This window comes from Acinonyx jubatus, chromosome B3 (genome assembly GCF_027475565.1).
Source record: "Acinonyx jubatus isolate Ajub_Pintada_27869175 chromosome B3, VMU_Ajub_asm_v1.0, whole genome shotgun sequence".
NCBI classification, from domain to species: Eukaryota; Metazoa; Chordata; class Mammalia; order Carnivora; family Felidae; genus Acinonyx; species Acinonyx jubatus.
Window position 1 is genome coordinate 57,150,249 of NC_069386.1, and position 18,854 is coordinate 57,169,102.

An 18,854-nucleotide genomic window follows, 5' to 3' on the forward strand; every position below is an offset into this window, starting at 1 on the left:
AGGTTCCTCTGAAGAAGAAATTCCTCTGTACAGAACAGCTTCAGCTGGTGCCCAGGAGTCTCAGTCTGCTCTTCTTAATGGCCTACCCTACCAGTGTGCCTTGCCAGACCACCACAGTCCTATAAACTAATTCCATGCATTAATGTCTTATTAGTTAGGGGTAGGGGGATAGGCAGGGAGAGGCTTGCAGAAGGAATAAATGTAGAGGAACAGCAAAGGGAGGGCTGACAGGGTAGTTGATCTGACAATTCTATCCCAGGTAGGGTGTATTTGGGGAAAGTAAAAGGCAAAAAAAAAAAAAAAAAAAACCCAAAAACAAACAAACAAAAAAACCCAGGAGCCAGAGGACACTGAGAGTTCAAAGTAAAGGAAGCAAGAAAGGTGGGGACACTGCACCAAAAACTCACTCTTCTTCAGCAGCTTTAATTATTGCCAGCAGTGGGGGTAGAGACGGAGTATTGACTTTCTGATAGAACCTTGAATCTGCAGGTTGTATGAAAGTTATTCCTTGGAACACCACAAGTTCACATTTGCTACTTTGTGCATTCCTATTCCTTTGTGTAACCAGAGAGGTAAATGTATACCTTTGCAATTAATGCTTCCAAATCATCTGCAAAGTCAAATGCACCTGAAAAAAAAGAAAGGAAGGAAGGCAGGAAGAAAAAAAGAAAGAAAGAAAAAGAGAAAAGAAAAAAAAAAAGAAAAAAGAAAGATCAGAGGGAATTGAGTTTCTTCTATATCTAGAGTGTTTCCCCAAATACCATGGATAATTCTGGCAAATTTTCCAGAAACTAGTAGGTATTCTAAACTAAGTGCATATTTGAATAATTCAATAGGAAGAATATAATTCAGATAGGATGTTTGGATAAATACATACTTTAATAAGCAAGTTAGTAAAAAGATGGCAGTGTATATGAGTTTTGAAAGAATAAAATAACCCTTGACTATAGTACAATCTTCAGGGGACTTTAAGAAGGCAACTACATGCAAATGACAAAAATCAAGAATAAGCGAAAAGTCAGAGATCCAAACTGGACAGACTTAAAATTATACCAAATATTAAAGGAATTAGCAATTGGATGAGAATTGTAAAAATTCACCTGGTAGGCTAGAATTTTTCACATAGAAATTACATGAAAAAGAAGTAAGTTAAAATAAATTAGAAACTCTTTGCTATAAAAAAATTTTGGGTTACTATTGAAACACGATAACATGGATGAATTTCAAAAACATTGTGTTTAATGAAAGGAGCCTGTACTAAACAATGTATACCGTGTTTACATAAAGTTCTAGAACAGGAAAGACTGATTTATGACATAAACTAATCAAAACAATGGCTAGTTATGGGGGATAAGGAAGGGGATTGACTGGAATGAACAAGATGAAACTTTCCAGCACAATTATTAGTCATCAGGAAAATACATACAAAGTGCAAGTTAGAACTACAATGAATTACTCCAATGAAAACTATGCACAAAGATAGGCATATAAATCAATGGAACAGAACTGAGTGTCCAGAAATAAGCCCACACATTCGTGGTCAATTGTTTTCCCACAAAATAGCCAAGACAATTCAATGAAGAGAATAGCCTTTTCAACAAATGATGCTGGGACATCTGGATATCCACAGGTAAAAGATGCAGTTTGGGCCCTTCCTTCACACCATACACAAAAATTAACTCAAAGTGGATTATAGATTTTTTAAAATGTTTATTTTGGGGGGGGGGACATGAGTGGGGGAAGGGATGGAGAGAGATGGAGAGAGAGAGAGAGAATTCGTATGGAGCCCCAGTGCAGGGCTCAAACCCACAAACCATGAGATCGTGACCCGAGCTGAAATCAAAACTCAGATGCTTAACCAACTGAGCCACCCAGGCACCTCGGATTATAAATTTATATGTAAAAGATAAAGCTACAGAACTCCTAACAGAAAAAAATAGATGTAAATATTTGTAACTTTGGATTAGGCAATGATTTCTTAGCTCTGACACCAAAAACACAAACAAAAAAAGAAAAATAAATCAGAATTCAACAAAATTAAATGAAAAGAAACCCTGACAATACCCCATGTTGGTGAGGATTAGCAGTAACCTCTTATACTTTCCTAATGGAGGTATAAAATGGTATAAACTCTTTGGAAAGCTGGAGGTTTCTTATCAAGTTATACATGTAGCACTCCCATAACCTAGAAATTCTGTTAGGCATTTACCTAAAAGAAATAATGGATATCTATGAATATTATAAAATTCTTTTTGTGGAGAATGTTATTGACTCAGTAGCCCCAATTCAAGGAAAGCCCTCAGGAAGATGACAGCTAGAGATGTTCTGGTGCTGCTTATTTGGGGGAAGAATTAAAGCTAAGGGTCCCTCTTTGGAAATGTTTGTCCTTAACTACTCAGCTTAACTAACTCAAGATTGGTTAGTAAGCTTTAAAAAAAAAAAAAGAAGTATATTTATTGAGCACTTAGTATATGACAGGCACTGTGTTATGTGGTTAATCTCATTTAGGTGCCACCAAAATCCTAGCAGTGAATACAACAGTAATATTTCCTTCATTTTACAAATGGATTAACTAAAGAGAGTTTGCCCATGGTCACCCAGGTAAATTCATGATTATACATACCATGGCTAAAAGAAATGAATCTGTCTCTTTCATCTTTGGGTTACCAAAGTCCAGCACAAACTGATTATGTAAATGAATGAATGAATGAATGAATGAACGAATGAACTAATGAATGGCAGAAGCACTTGACTGTCTGACTTCAGAAAATACACACTAGTATCTCTATTCTACAGTAACTCTAACAGCCCTATTTTTAAGACACAATTTTTAATTTAAGGCTTTTTTTGTTTTGTTTTGCATATAGATACTATAGAGATATAGCTTTGACAAGCCGGTGAAATTTTTCTTTCAAAATTCTAAATACTACCAGGACCCCTGAAATTCACTTACTGAAAGTAAACAAAATGTAGTAATTACTTGAAGGAGTCAGTAGTAATTACTGTCACACTCTGTCAGCTGGGTTAATGTACATGCTGATAACAGAGGCATTTAAAATACCCTTATTAGTTAAGGTAAATAATGCCAGCTGCTCTAACAGATGCACCCGAGAATCTCCAAGCATTAACCAAAGTGTATTTCTCCTTCCCCATACAGCCCTGTGGAGGTCAGCAGGTTGTGGGAGCTCTGCTCCTTCCACTGAATGGCTGTGCCTTCCTCTATTACTAGTATTTTTTATGGGGCAGGCTGGAAGGGCACATATCAGTTTGTTTACATTTTATTGGCCAGAACTCAGGGAGAAGGCCTCACCTAACTGCAAGCTGTTTGCCCCAGCCAAGAAAAGAGGACAAAGATAATGACATGGATACTAACAAGAAATGAGCCGTCTGTGTGGAAACACCCCAACCCCAGGGGTAGGGACCTCTCAAAATCCAACAAAAAAGGGATGATAAGCCTACTATGACATCTGGAATATGCTATTGCTGTTTAAAACAGACCAGTAGCTGTTGACTTAATGAAAATATCAGATAAAATTAAAGTATAAAGGAGAAGAAAATAATAAGCATAAAGATATCACAACTAGGTAAAAATATATGTATACTTACTGTTAGTCAAAAGGATCAGAATGTTTTTATATCTGAAGTTCTGTCCAAAGGAAAAAAGAGAAGTAAAGGAAGATGAATTACTCCATAATGGTGCTTAATCTGCCAAAAGCTGGGCTAAAATGGGGATAACAGGGGTCAGTTGTTCCTGTTCTGGCTAGCGAGTGCTGTGTAACAAACTACTGCAAAATAAAAGTATGGGTCATGAATTTAAGCATGACTCAGCTGGAGAAATCTGTTCCATGAAGCATCATGGAGGACAACTTGATATTCATCTGGCAGATGGAGCGGTCTGGGGCATCCAAGATGGCTTCACACACATGTCTAGTGTTTTGGCTAGAAATCCAGGCTAAGTGGAAACTGTTAACTAGAGTGACTATGCTGACATCAGACAAAATAGAATTTAAATTAAAAATTGTCACAGGAGACAAAGAAGGACATTATACAGTGAGAAAAGGGTCAATATACCACAAAGATAAAACAATTTCAAGTATATATGCACTCAACATCAAAGCATCCAAATATATCAAGCAAACTGACAAAACTGAAGGGAGAAATAGACAGGAATACAATCACAGCAGGAGACTTTAATCCCCATTTTCAATAATGAACAGAACATCCAGATAGAAGATCACTATAAGTGAAAAACACTATCGACCAAATGGACCTAACAGATACCTACTGAACATTCCAGCCAACAGCAGAAAAAAACATAATCTTCTCAAGGGCACATGGGTCTCTCTCCAGGTGAGATCACATGTCAGGTCACAAAACAAGTCTTAACAAATTAAGAAGACTGAAACCATACCAAGTATCTTTTCTAATCACAATAGAATAAAACTGGAAATCAACAGCAAAAGGAAAATTGGGAAATTCACAAATATGTGGAAGTTAAACAACTTTTAAGCAACCACTGGTTCAAAGAATAAGTCAAAAAGGAAATTAGAAAATACCTCAAGACAAAGAAAAATAAAAACCCAACCTACCAAAACTTAAGGGATGCAGCAAAAGCAGTGCTGAGAGGGAAGTTGATAGCAATAAATGCCTAGATTAAAAAGAAGAAAAATCTCAAGTAAGTAATTTGTACCACAAAGAGCTAGAAAAAGATTGAGCCCAAATTTAGCAAAAGTCTGGAAACAGCAAAAATTAGAGCAGAAATAAATTTAAAAAAAGAAATGGGAAAAAAATCAACAAAATTAACAGTAGATATTTTGAAATGAAAAACGAAATTGACAAGCCCTTTGACTAAGTAATGTAACAAAGAAAGACTCAAATAAAATCAGAAATGAGAGGCAAAATAACAACTGAAAGCACAGAAAAAGAAAAGATTTTGAGACTATTATGAAAAATTATATGCCAATGAATTGGACAACTTAGAAGTAATGAATAAATTCCTAGAAACATCTAACCTTCCAAAACAAAATCAGAAAGAAATAGAAAATTTGAACAGACTAATTACTAGCAATGAGATTGAATCAGTAATCAAAACTCCCAGCAGGGGTGCCTGGGTAGCTCAGTCGGTTAAGTGTGTGACTCTCCATTTTGGCTTTAAAAAAAAAAATGTTCATTTATTTATTTACTTTGAGAGAGAAAGAGAGCATGAGCAGTGGCGGGGTGGGGGGGGGGGGGTGCAGAGAGAGAGAGAATCCCAAGCAGGCTCCATGCTGTCAGTGCAGAGCCTGATATGGGGCTTGAACTCACCAACTGCCAGATCATGACCTGAGCCAGAATCAAGAGTCAGATACTTAATTGACTGAGCCACCCAGGCACCCAAAAAAAATTCTCAAAAGAAAAACTCCCAACAAAGAAGACAAAAAAAGCTCCCAACAAACAAAAGTCCAGGACCAGATGGCTTCACAGGTGAATTCTATCAAACACTTAAAGAAGAGTCAATACCTACTCTTCTCAAACTATTGCAAAAAACAAAAGACAAAGAAAAGCTTCCAAATTCATTCTATGTGACCAGCATTACCCTGATACCAAAAGACATTACAAAAAAAGAAAGCTACAGGCCAATATCTCTCATGAACATAGATGCAAAAATCCTCAAAAAATATTAACAAACTGAATCCAACAGTACTTCTTTCTTTAAGTTTATTTATTGATTTTGAGACAGAGAGTGTGCGTACACAAAGGAGGGGAGGGGAGAGGAAGGGGGTGGGGCAGAGAGAGAGAGAGTGAGAATCCCAAGCAGGCTCTGTGCTATCAGCGCAGAGCCCTATCTTAACCAACTGAGCCACCCAGTTGCCCCTGAATCCAACAGTACTTAAAATAAAATCATTCACCATCACCAAGTGGGATTTATTACAGGGATGTAAGGGTGGTTCAATACTTGCAAATCAATCAATGTGATACATCACATTAATAAGAGAAAGGATAAAAACCATATAATTATCTCAGTAGATGCAGAAAAACCATTTGTTAAAAAAAGCAAAGTACAACATCCACCCATGATAAAAACTCTCAACAAAGTAGGGCCAGAGGGAGCATACATCAACATACTAAAGACCATATATGAAAACCTCAAAGCTAACATCATACTCAATGGTGGAAAATCGAGAGTTTTTCCTCCAAGACAAGGATGTCCACTCTCACCACTTTGATTCAACCTAGTACTGGAAGTTCTAGCCATAGCAATCAGCTGTAATTAAGCCAGGCATTCCTCTTCATGCTGCTCACTTTCACCCAGGACAGTATGTGAATGCCACAGTAAAAACTATTGGTGAAGGCTTCAAGGTGCCATGAAAAGATGGGGATTTGAAGACCAGCCTGCTACTTACATTAAATGAAAATCCACAGGAGACTTGAAGCTCTATCAAACAAGAATGCTTCCATTCTGGCCTGGAACTAAAACAGGCTGGACAAATGGGAAGCATAGATGAACAGCATATGGACCCTAAGTGTGGACACAACACACAATGTAATCTATGTAAATGACTCTCTACCAGGACATAACAACAGCTCAGTGACTATCAGAGATTCTAAACTGTCTTCATCTAAGTATTTCTGTAAAAATCTACCATTTCCGGGGTGCCTGGGTGGCTCAGTCGGTTATGTGCCCAACTTCAGCTCAGGTCATAATCTCACAGTTCGAGTTTGAGCCCCGCGTCGGGCTCTGTGCTGACAGCTCAGAGCCTGGAGCCTGCTTTGGATTCTGTGTCTCCCTCTCTCTCTGCCCCTCCTCCACTCGTACTCTGTGTGGGTGTCTCTCTCTCAAAAATAAATAAACATTAAAAAGATTAAAAAATAAAAAACTACCATTCCCTATATATTTTCCTGATGGAGATAAAGAGGATCAACCAGGAGATTTGTATGATGAAAACATGCACCGACTCGCATTCTCCTTTCTTAGCCACAATACCACACTTGTTATTTCCATCAAGAGCACTGATATATCAGCTGTCCTCCAACTGAGTTTTGTTAGAAAAATTACCACTCAGATTAAATACATTGGATATGACAAATTTTGCAGTTTGCTGGCAGTTTGCTGACAGTTTGCACTTTAGCAAAACCTCTGTAATTTGTGGATTTCGTTAGTTTTTACTATACATTTCCCAAGTTATCTTAAGTGTTTATAAATTTAACTTCTTTTATTAAAAGCAAAGATGATGAAGCACCTGGGTGGCTCAGTCAGTTGAGCATCTGACTCTTTTGATTTTGGCTTGAGTCATGATCCCAGGGTCGTGAGATCAAGCCCTATGTCAGGCTCAATCCCTATGAGAGGGATTCTCTCTCTCCTCTTTCTGCCACTCCTCCATCCACACTCTCTCTCTTTCTCTCTCAAAATAAATAAATAAATGAACATTTAAAAAAATGAGTAAGTTCTAGAGAACTACCATACAACACTGTACCTATAGTCAACAATAATATATCAACGCTTAAAAAGCTGTTAGGAGGGTAGGGGCAACTAGGTGGCTCAGCTGGTTAAACATCTGACTTTGGCTCAGGCCATGATCTCACTGTTCATGAGTTCAAGCCCTGTGTCAGGCTCTGTGCTGAGAACTCAGAGCCTGGAGCCTGCTTCAGATTCTGTGTCTCCCTCTCTCTCTGCCCCTCCCCTGCTCACACTCTGTGTGTGTGTGTGTGTGTGTGTGTGTGTGTGTGTGTGCACGTCTCTCTCTCTCTCAAAAATAAACATTAAAAAAAAATCACAAAATATTTGTTAGGAGGGTAAATCTTATGTTAACTGTTCTTTCCACGATAAAGTAAAATACAAAAAAAATTGAATCACAAAAGGATTCTTTGTGTGTGTGTGTGTGTGTGTGTGTGTGTGTGTGCGCAAAACTATTGTATTTACAAAAATGGCACAAAAGTGAATTCAACAGTCGATGCACATGAGTATTTTATTCATCTCTTTAACAAAAGATATTCTAACACTATAGAACTGAATAAGAACAGCAGCTGTTAAGCACTAGAGTCATATAAGTTACACCAGATCAGGCAAATACTGCCCAAGTAAAATTCTATTAGAGCTGAAACAGGTTTAAGGACATTCAAGTTCAAGCACAGAGATACAAATCTTTCAGAGCCCCATCTATTTTTGTTTGAAGAATGTGACCTTTCTTCCAACTTGTGGTCTTAAACTTCTGTTTTACAAACTCCAAAAGGAGGGGCGCCTGGGTGGCTCAGTCAGTTAAGTGTCTGACTTCGGCTCAGGTCATGATCTCACAGTTTGTGAGTTCAAGCCCCGCCAGGGGCTCTATGCTGCCAGCTCAGAGCCTGGAACCTGCTTCAGACTCTGTGTCTCCCTCTCTCTCTGCCCCTCCCCTGCTCATGCTCTGTCTCTCAATAATAAATAAACATTAAAAAAAAATTAAAAAAAAATCCAAAAGGAAAATGCAAAAGAAATTAATACAATAGAGGTTATTTTATTTATTTTATTTTTTTAATGTTTATTTTTTGAGAGAGACAGAGAGAAAAAAAAAAATGGGTGGGGAGGGGCAGAGAGAGAGAGGAAGATACAGAATCCGAAGCAGGCTCCAGGCTCTGAGCTGTCAGCACAGACCCCGACATGGGGCTTGAACTCAGGAGCTGTGAGATCATAACCTGAGCTGAAGTCGGAGGCTTAACCTACTGAGCCACCTAGACACCCCGTGGTTATTTTAAATAAGAGTAACATACAGAGCTGAATTAAGATGAATTAAAGAAAGCCAAAACATTACAATCATAAAACTTGCTTGTTACTTGTTGGAACCAGTCCTACACTAGGAGTTAGGTAATATACACAATTATTTTCAAGCAGATTACTTTATGTTGCTCAAACACGTTCTCTTTATCAGCGCACTGTTAAACTAATCAAAAACTCTCCACGCGTATATTTCCTTACAATAGCAACACACACTACTGCTACCTGCAAAGCTCTTTCTCAAATGACTTAGTGAATGAAAGGAAATGAAAAGCAGAGAAATAACAAGGAGAAATAATGAGAATTAGAAGATCCATGCAGTTCAGCTCTTTTAATCAGCCAGCCAGCTTGCTGGCAGCAAGGGATGGTTTCTGTGGAGGAAGTTTCTGTGGAGTGGGAATGCGGTCATCAGTGACTTGTCTTAGTCAGAGCTGCAGTAGGAAGCTGCTTGCTTTTCAGTTGTGTTTTAGCCAGGTTGTAATCCCTGGCATCAAAGTATTTTTGCCCTTTCTGCAATCGTTTCCTTAAGAAATCTAAACCTCCAGGCTTTTGTCCCAGATGACGATACCTTGGTTTTAATTTTGCTTCCTCGGCTTTCTCTGGACTCGTCACTTTATCTTCCATTGCCTTCTACTCCTCCGTGGAGGCTGCCTTGGGGACCTCCATGGACATACTGCTTCCTCTTCCCCTGCTTCTCTTCATCAGAAGGATTCTATCAAGTATCAGGGTTAAAGACTCCAAGTCCAGGACTCTAAAGTGGGATACATACCTTGTTACAGTCATGAGATACTGGATTTGGAGATTTAAACCCCACACACCCTTGGTCGAAACCAAGCAAAGGAAGGAAATGTAACAATACAAAAACAAAAAAAACAAAAAAAACAAAAAAAAAAACCATGAATCAGACTTGGTCAGCTCTGTGGTGACATTAAGGCCTGAGAGTGGAATAATGCAATTCACAAACTTCTCTTTTGTAACAATATTTAGGAACAGTGAATTTCTTCACTATAAATCAAGTGTAAGATCCTGACACTTATATGTAACACAGTGCAATCACATTTGGCTGTTCTGTGGCAAAGAGGAAAAGAGGGAACACTCAGAATCGCTGTAGCTTTGAACCTGCAAAATATTCTGCACACTTTCATATTCAGTACATGCCCCTCAAAAAAAATCAAGCCGTATATAGAAGTGAATGCAGTTAATCATCAGAATCCTCCTCTCCTCCTCACCCCTCATCCCTACACTTTGGTATCACTTTGACATGTATCCTTCCTGTTTGTATGCACATATACCTACACGCAGTATATACGTGATTAGGTATTATCCTAACCACATCATTCTTGATTTACCTTTCCTACTTAAAATTTCCATTGGCTACATAGTATTACATATGACAATTTCAGCAATCACTCATTGAGGGGATACGTTTCATTGTATTTCACTTCTTTTTCTATTTTTAAACTATTATTTTTAATCTATACAAGTAAAACTTGCCCATATTTTTAAAAATTCAGACCGTATAGATGTGTGTAAAATGAGAAACAAAAACATCTCCTACCTCTCATCCCCACCAACCACATCACTGCCACACCCATTACTCAGAGGTTTTTTATCAATAGTTTCTGTTTTTTGGGTTTTTAAATTTTTTTAACATTTATTTATTTTTGAGAGAAAGAGACACAGTGTGAGCAGGAGAGGGGCAGAGAGAAAGGGAGGGAGACACACAATCCAAAACAGGCTCCAGGCTCTGAGCTGTCAGCACAGAGCCCGAAGTGGGGCTCAAACTCTCGAGCAGTGAGATTATGACCTGAGCTGAAGTCAGATGCTTAACCCACTGAGCCACCCAGGGGCCCCAATAGTTTCTGTTTTAAATTCTACTACTGTTTACCACTGAAACTATATGTAATATATTTACACCCTTTTTTCTTGATTTATCAACTATAGATATTAGTTATTAACTCCTCATAATGAAAAATCAGGACCGTTTTATTTAAATTTGTAAATTCAGGGGTGCCTGGGTGGCTCAGTCAGTTAAGCATCTGACTTTTGATTTTGGCTCAGGCCATGATCTCATGGTTGGTCCTGGGATCAAGCCCTGAGTCGGGCTCCACGCTGATTGTCGAGCCTGTTTGGGATTCTCTCTCTCTGCCCCTCCCCTGCTCTTTCTCTCTCAAAATAAATAAATAAACATTTTGTAAAAATTAGTAAATTCAACACATGGATGAAAATGAAATACGGCATTTAGCTGTTGAATAATTCCAACCTGCTGCTAGTAACGAATCATCTTTTGCGGTAACACAACCTGGTTGCTACAAACACTAGTTTAATTTGAGAAATACAGTAGTTTAGTAATAACTTGGATTTAGACACCGATAAACTCCTTCAGGGGATGGGAATGCCTCAGTTCACACCATGGTCCTGCTGCAGATTAACTCTGTGACTGTAAACACACTGCTAAACCTCACAGTGCCCTAGTTCCCTATCTCTTCAAGTAGGAATGATAACTATATCTCACAGATCTGAATAAGAATCAAATTAAATAAATTGTGCCTTTGAAAATGAGGCATCCTTAGTGCCTTTCCCTTTAGCCATCTGTGCCATTCCTGGAGCTGGTGCCTGGCAAACAAGGCAGAGCCCGGCAGATAGGTCAGGCCGCGAGGTCAGGAATCCTCCCTGTGCCCATGCCTTGCTGCTTCTCAGGTTTCAAGCCCCTAAGAGATCTGATGGGATGGGGGTGCCAGCAGGAGTGGAAATTGAACCAGCATTTGAGTTAGCAGGGTCTCTCATGTACCCCAAGAATGGGCAGTCCTAAAGCAAAACTAGAAGCTGCAAGCGGGAGAGATAGATACCTGTTGCCAGGGGTGGTAGCAATAGAGGCACCAATCCCCTCAGCCTGGAGCAGGATTTAAGTATCTGACAGGGGACAGGGAGTGCGATGGGAGCAGCCGTGGATGTAGGAATCAGATTTCTAAGTTTCTGAGATAGTCCCAGGAATTAGGTCCCGGGACATGAGAGCAGAAGGGGAGAGAGGAGCGCCTGGTTGCAGACAGGAATATGTCATTGTCTGGGTGACCCAACAGTCTTACATCGACTTAGCTCTCCGCCTTGGATTCCTTGTTAACTTAACTTGCACAAGGTAACCTGACAATTTTGTATTTCTTTCTGTAAATTACTGTCATTTCCTTTATTGTTTTAATTTTCATGTTAAGAAAAATTTCAAACACACAGAAGTAGGGAAATAATATAATTAGTATATAACATATGTAAGGTACAAATAGTATAAAATACCCATTAACCAAATTCAATCATTATTATCAAGATTTTCCCACACCTGCTTCACTTAAAATTTTTTTTAAATGTTTATTTATTTTTGAGAGAGAGAGAGAGAGAGTGAGTATGAGCAGGGGAGGGGCAGAGAGAGAGGGAGACACAGAATCTGAAGCAGGCTGCAGGCTCTGAGCTGTCAGTACAGAGTCTGATGCAGGGCTCGAACCCACAAACTGTGAGACCATGACCTGAATGGAAGTCAGACACTTAACTGACTGGGCCACCCAGGTGCCCCACAACTAAAATATTTTAAAGCAGATAGATAGATAGACCCAAGTCACTTCATCCCTACTCATTTCAGTATGGATCTCTAAAACATATGTACACTTTCCTACACACCCTCAATATTCTGCTTTGTATTTATTACTTTCTGTGAGCTAGTTAATAGGAGATGAATATATTCTCAGAGTGTCAACAAAATCAAGTTTCTGACTCTGATGCACAGTGAACGCACTGAGGTGGATGTGCCTGTGAGGACTCTTCTGGTCACCAGGATCCCTTTGTGTGAGCATGGTCTGAACTACAACAATCCAGGTGCTCTCACTTCTCATGTGCCTACACACGCACACACTGTGCATACACACACACACACACACACACACACACACACACAACTAAAGCAGAAATGAAGTAAGAGCCTTCTACACAGTGAAACAGGCTGTCACTGCAGCAATTCTGGTAGGCCATCAAGATAAATGGGGATGCTACCCAGACAGAGAACACCAATGCAAAGGTATCATCTATGCTGGCTTGGGAAAGAGAAAACAAGAATGTCAGAGAGCTAGGAAAGTACTGGCTGTTGGAAAGGGAACCGAAAATCATAAGCCACACTAACAGAGGCAGTGTGTCATGCCAGAGAGAAATTCTGCTGGTTCCACCTTATCACTTCTATCCTGGTGTGTGAGAATCTCATTCATCTCCCCTTGCCTTCCTCGCCATACCCACTGGCCTCCTCCTGACCCATGGGTCCCCAAGGCAGTGATTTCATAGGAAGTTCTTCTCTTTCCCATCCTTTCTCTCCATCTTCCCTACCTCCAAGCCCTCCTCTCCAAATGCCTCTTCTATTAACTACCCAGTGCCTTAATTTTATTATTTATTTATTTATTTATTTATTTAATTTTATTTGAGAGAGAAAAAGTGCGCACATGTGTGTAAGTGGGGGAGGGGCAGAGAGAGGGAAGAGAATTCCAAGCAGCCCCACACTGTCAGTGCAGAGCCTGACACAGGGCTCAACTTTACAGACTGTGAGATCATGACGTGAGCCGAAATCAAGACTCAGAAGCTTGAACGACTGAGCCACCCAGGTGCACCCCCCACCCCCAATGTCTTCATTTTAAACTAATTTTAGGCACTAAAGACACATTTCTTTGGCCTAAGACACATTCAACACATAGCACAGTGTCTGGTATACAATCTCTGCTATGATCTGAATGTGTGTGTCCCCCAAAAGTCACCAGTTGGAATCCTAATGCCGAAGTGATGACGTTACAAGATGGAGACTTTGGGAGGTGATTACGACACAAGGACGGAGCCCTCATGAATGGGATTCATGTTCTTACAAAGGAGGCCCCACAGACCTCCCTACCCTCCCTACTCTGTGAGGACACAGTGAAAAAGCAATGGCTATGAATCGGGAAGAGGGTCCTCACCAGAAGATGACCCTGCTAGTGCCTTCATCTTGGACTTTTTTTTGTTTGTTTATTTATTTATTTTGAGAGAGAGAGAGAGAGAGAGAGAGAGAGAGAGCAAGCAGGGGAGGGGCAGAGAGAGAGAATCCCAAGCAGGCTCTGCACTGTCAGCATAGAGCCTGACATGGGGCCTGAACCCACGAACCGTGAGGTCATGACCTGAGCTGAAACCAAGAGTCAGATGGTCAACTGACTGAGCCACCCAGGTGCCCCTTGATCTAGGACTTCTAAGCCTCCAGAACTGTGAGAAGTAGATTTCTGCTGTTTCTATGACACCCAGCCTGTGGTATTTTGTTATAGCAGCCCAAACGGAGTGAGACAGCCTGTTGAGAAATATTGGTTAGGGGCACCTGGGTGGCTCAGTAGGTTAAGTGTCTAGTTCAAGCCCCACATCTGACTCTGTGCCAATGGTGCGGAGCCTGCTTGAGATTCTGTCTCCCTCTCTCTCTGCCCCTCCTGCTTGCTCTCTTTCTCTCAAAAACAAACAAACAAACAAACAAACAAACTTAAAAAAATAGACATATTGGTTGGATGGATGGATGATGAGTGGTTTTAAGCGAAAGGGTAATACTTTACAACCCACATGAGTTCTGATGGAACTTTGCTATGACACTGAGGAGCCATTAGCCAAAATGGGCAACTAGTCATCATAGTTGGCTGTTCACTCGGGAGGTTACAAGAGTGAAAATGTGATACATGTGCCCTTCCCAGCACCACCAGCTACAAAGCATAAGAAGGGAAGAAAATGTCAGGATGGAAAGATGATGGGCACTGGGCTGGGGGAAACCTGAATGCAAACCTTGAGTCCACCATCTTCTAATAACGTGGCTTTCAATAAATTATTTAAAAGACTTCATTTATCCTTAGGTGCCTGCGTAGTTCAGTAGGTTAAGTATCCGGCTGTTGAATCTGGCTCGGGTCATGATCTCAGGGTCATGGGACAGAGCCCTGCATGGGGCTCTGTGCTGGGCATACAGCCTGCTTGAGAGTCTCTCTCTCTCTCCCTCTCTCTCTCTCTCGTGTCCCTGCCCCTCCCCCTACTCTGCTCTCATACACACACACACTCTCTCTCTCTCAAAAAAAATTTCATTTATCCCATGTATAAAATGGGGATAATAGTATCCACTATGCAAGGCTGTTATAAGGATTAAATTAAATGATGTATTAAATAAAGTTCCTAGCACAGTGCTTAACACATTTTGGGCTCAAAATCTTGTAATTTTTATGACATGATAATTATTATCATTAAGAAATCTCTGGAGAGAACCTAGGAAGTTATGGTTTATTTGTGAAATAAGCATGGTAAACACTTAAAGTTAACTTTAGACGAAGATGGTCAAATGGTATCTGTAAAAAGAAAAATTAATTTACTTAATTTTTGAGGAAGTAAATAGTGTGTAGGTAAAAGGGAACTGCTTTATATTTTCTACCTTAACACCTTCAAAAACCTTTGACAGATTTCCAAAGGAGAGGCTGAAATAAAAGTCACATAAGATTGGAATGTTTTGTGAGGCCATAAGGAACTAAGCAAACATAAGCAAACATAAGGAAGCAAAAACAATGGGTGGAGCCTGTTGATTCCAGCCAGGGGAGGGAACTAGAGGGCCCAAGGACAGGTCTTAGAAAGGCAGCAGATATATGAAGGGTGTACTCATCATATTTCTAATTCTGGGTTTCTCAAAGGAAACAGTACAGTTCTCTTCAGGCAGGTGGAGTCCTATGCACTTGGGATATCTGAGCAAGTGGTAGTTAGACATCAGACAACCATAGAGTTGACAGCAATGAGAGGAAGTGGGGAAGGAGCCTGACATTAATCTAACAGTGACTGGAGCAAGCCATGTGCCAGTTACATCTTCTCATTTAAGTCACCACAACCCACTGATAGTAACTTTTATCTCCGTTTGACAGAGAAGGAAACTGAAGCTCAAAGAGATCTTAAAATTCAAGGTCTCTCTGCTAATAAGGGGAGGGAGCTATTATAGACAACAATGCCCAGCCAATAAGCTGAGGTCTGCTGTGGATCTGGTTCCTCTGTTCAACAAATGCTTTATTGAGGACCTACTGCATGCCAGGCACAGGGTCAGGTGCAGGAGATATGAGCAAAGATAGACAGCCCCCAGTCTCATGGAGCATAAAGCCTAACAAGGGAGTGAGAAGCAGCCCACTAGTCAAATAATGCCACTAATGAAGACAAATTTACAAAGTGAGACATGAGCATATGTAACAAATGGACTTGTCTAGACTTGGGGTGGGATGGATGCCATGGGGGAGAGTGGCTCTAGACTTTATCTAGAATTGAGTAGGTAAAGGAGTGGTGAAAAAAACCATGCCATATACGGCAACTGCAATTACAATGTATATCACTTATATGTATAAGTGATCAGGAGGAGGGAACGAGCAGTGAAATCTCGAACAACACTTCTAACTAGTGGTGAGTCTAGATCATGGCCAGCAAACTACAGCCCACAAGCCAAATCCAGCCTACACCTGTTTTTGTGCATCCCTTGAGCTAAGAATGGTTTCTCCATTTTTAAATGGTTGAAAAAAATCGAAAGAAGACTAATATTTTGTGGCAGATGAAAAGTATACGAAATTCACATTTCAGTGTCCAGTGTTTTATGGGAACACAGCCATACTCATTTGCTTATTATCACCTACGGCTGCTTTCGCAAGGGCAGAAGTGAGCAAATTCGACCAGCACCAAGGTATTGCTGCAAACCGGAAATTATTTATTATCTGGCCCTTTATAGAAAAAGTTTGCCAATCCTTGGGCTATCAGAAGAGCCTATAAATCTGACTCTGTGGTCAGACAACTGACAAGTGAGCTTTAGTGGGAACAAGTGCAAAGTAATGCACTTTGGGATAAAAATATCCCGACTATTTATAAAATGAAGACAGGGCTCTGAGCTGCAAGGTCACAACTCAGAACTAAGCACAACTGAGAGAACTAAAGGCAGTAACAGTAATACTAAGTGATAAAAATCAGCACGCCATGGATGGAAGTGGTTATCTGAAGACTTTACCAGATGGGGGCCTGGGGAATGATTTCAGAAAGACTAAACTAAAATTGAACCAAGAAGAAAGGCTATATTATTTTCACTTTTGCTCAAAAGTTATATATAGATATCAACAGTCTGCATGGAATCTGGGGGGGGGGAATTAGTAATAAAGAATTAGAATTTATGCTGTATATACAGGACTAATCAGGGGTGGGTTATCATCTAGACTTTGTCTTATCCAATTCTATAGCTCCAGTGCCTATTTTAGTGACTGGCATATGATAAACACTCAAATAACATTTGTGGAAGGGAAGAAAGAAAGAGAAAGAAAGAAAGAAAGAAAGAAAGAAAGAAAGAAAGAAAGAAAGAAAGAAAGAAAGAAAAGAAGGAAAGAAGAAAGGGAAGGAAGGGGCACCTGAGTGGCTCAGTTGGTTAAGTGTCCAACTTTGGCTCAGGTCATGATCTTGCCATCTGCCAGTTTGAGCCCCACATCCGGCTCTCTGCTGTCAGTGCTGCCTGCTTCAGGTCCTCTGTGCCCCTCTCTCTCTGCCCCTCTCTCTCTGCCCCTCCCCTACTCGTGCACATGTGTGTGTATGTGTACTCTCTCTCAAAAATAAACTTTTTTAAGTTTAAAAACAAAAGGGAGGGAAGAGAGAAGGGAAGGAGAGGAGGAAAGAGGGAAAGAAGGAGGGAAATTGGGCAGAATCCATTGGGTTTGAAAGCTGAATGGCAGTTAGCCAGACACTGAGAAGGAGGAAGAACACCCCAGCAGGGAAAAAGGAACACAAAAGGCCAGGAGAGGCCATGAGGCCTGTAAATGATGTCACTGAAACCCCCCAGCCACCTTTGTTCTAGCTGTAAGGTAACTTGGTTTCTCATATTCACTGGTCCTGTGAAGAGGGCATCCAGGGCAGTAAGAGAGTTGTACTCCAGGATAATTAAGCAATCAACCACACAGTAATTTACTCACTCTCTTGGGGCAGTCTGGCATACACTGACTTCCCCAGCCTCACCCTCAGGCAGAGTTTCCACACCTGCAAAGTTACAGAACTGACTTGGGATCTCCACGGCTCTAACAGGGTCATGGTACCTTGGGGGTCCTATCTGAGGTGGTTGGCCTCCCTCTCAGACACCTTTGACCTCTTCCATTTCACTGTAACAGGAGTCACATCCTGAGAATTCCCTGAGAACACCCAGCCCAGTGTGCTGCAGGGCCCAACAGGAACAAGGTGTCTTGCCCAGGTAAGATACTCTCCCTGCCCAGCAATATCACGGTTACAGAATCTATTCTTGCTACAAGGTAAACTCATCCCAGTAAACTGTGGTCTCAGGTCTTGGAAATACCCTCCATCCCGAGTAAATCAGGACAGCTGGTTGCCTGCCAGACCGGTTCCTCATTTACAATGGGCTTCTTACCCTACTGTTCCCCAGACTTCACCTGGACCTGCTCCAGAGTTTCTGCTACCTTAAGCCCACTGTAGAGGCAGCTTTTAGGCAACATGCCTGAGCAATGGAAACCTCAGTAAGGTAAAAGGGCCCACACTGACCACCAGGCTAAATGCAAATAGGCCCATTAGGTGACCCCCCTCAAAATAGCCTTAAGACCTAGTTGACAACTGAGCTACTTACAATGGGGCACAGGTACCAAAAAAAAGGTACCAAAATTCCACACATTCTCATACCTCCCCACCTTCCCCCCTTAACTACACCCCACCACCCCACACACAGCCCCCTATCAAACAGTCTCTCCTTTGCTGTCCTGCCTGTAGCTCCCTTGCGGTGTATTTAATAAACTTCTATCTCCTTTGTTCTGCCCAGGGTGAATTCTTTCACCACCCACATCACAGGCCTCCACCCAATTGGGTTGCCCCACACCCACACTCAGAATATTCAGAGTAGCTCCTTCTTGGGGTGTGGGGGGGAAGCTCACAGTGCGGGCTGGGTGGGTCACTGGGAACAGGATTAAGATCGGAGACTGGGAAACTGAGAAGGGGTTCCCAAGGAACCTCAGCTGCTGGAGAGTTGGTTGTTAAGACACCTGTTTTTCATCTGTGTCTATTTGTTTCTGTGCATACAATGAGGATTAGACAGTATCTAGTATCAGGAAAAAGC

At 40.9% G+C, this 18,854-nt stretch overlaps 1 protein-coding gene and 1 pseudogene across 1 annotated transcript in view; both read right to left on the bottom strand.

Annotated features, from left to right (window-relative positions):
• BLOC1S6 (biogenesis of lysosomal organelles complex 1 subunit 6) overlaps nucleotides 1–18,854 on the bottom strand; it is a 127,652-nt gene that overhangs the window by 57,546 nt on the left and 51,252 nt on the right. The gene's annotated exons all lie outside the window — the stretch shown is intronic.
• Nucleotides 8,473–12,375, bottom strand: LOC128315954 (cAMP-regulated phosphoprotein 19-like; annotated as a pseudogene).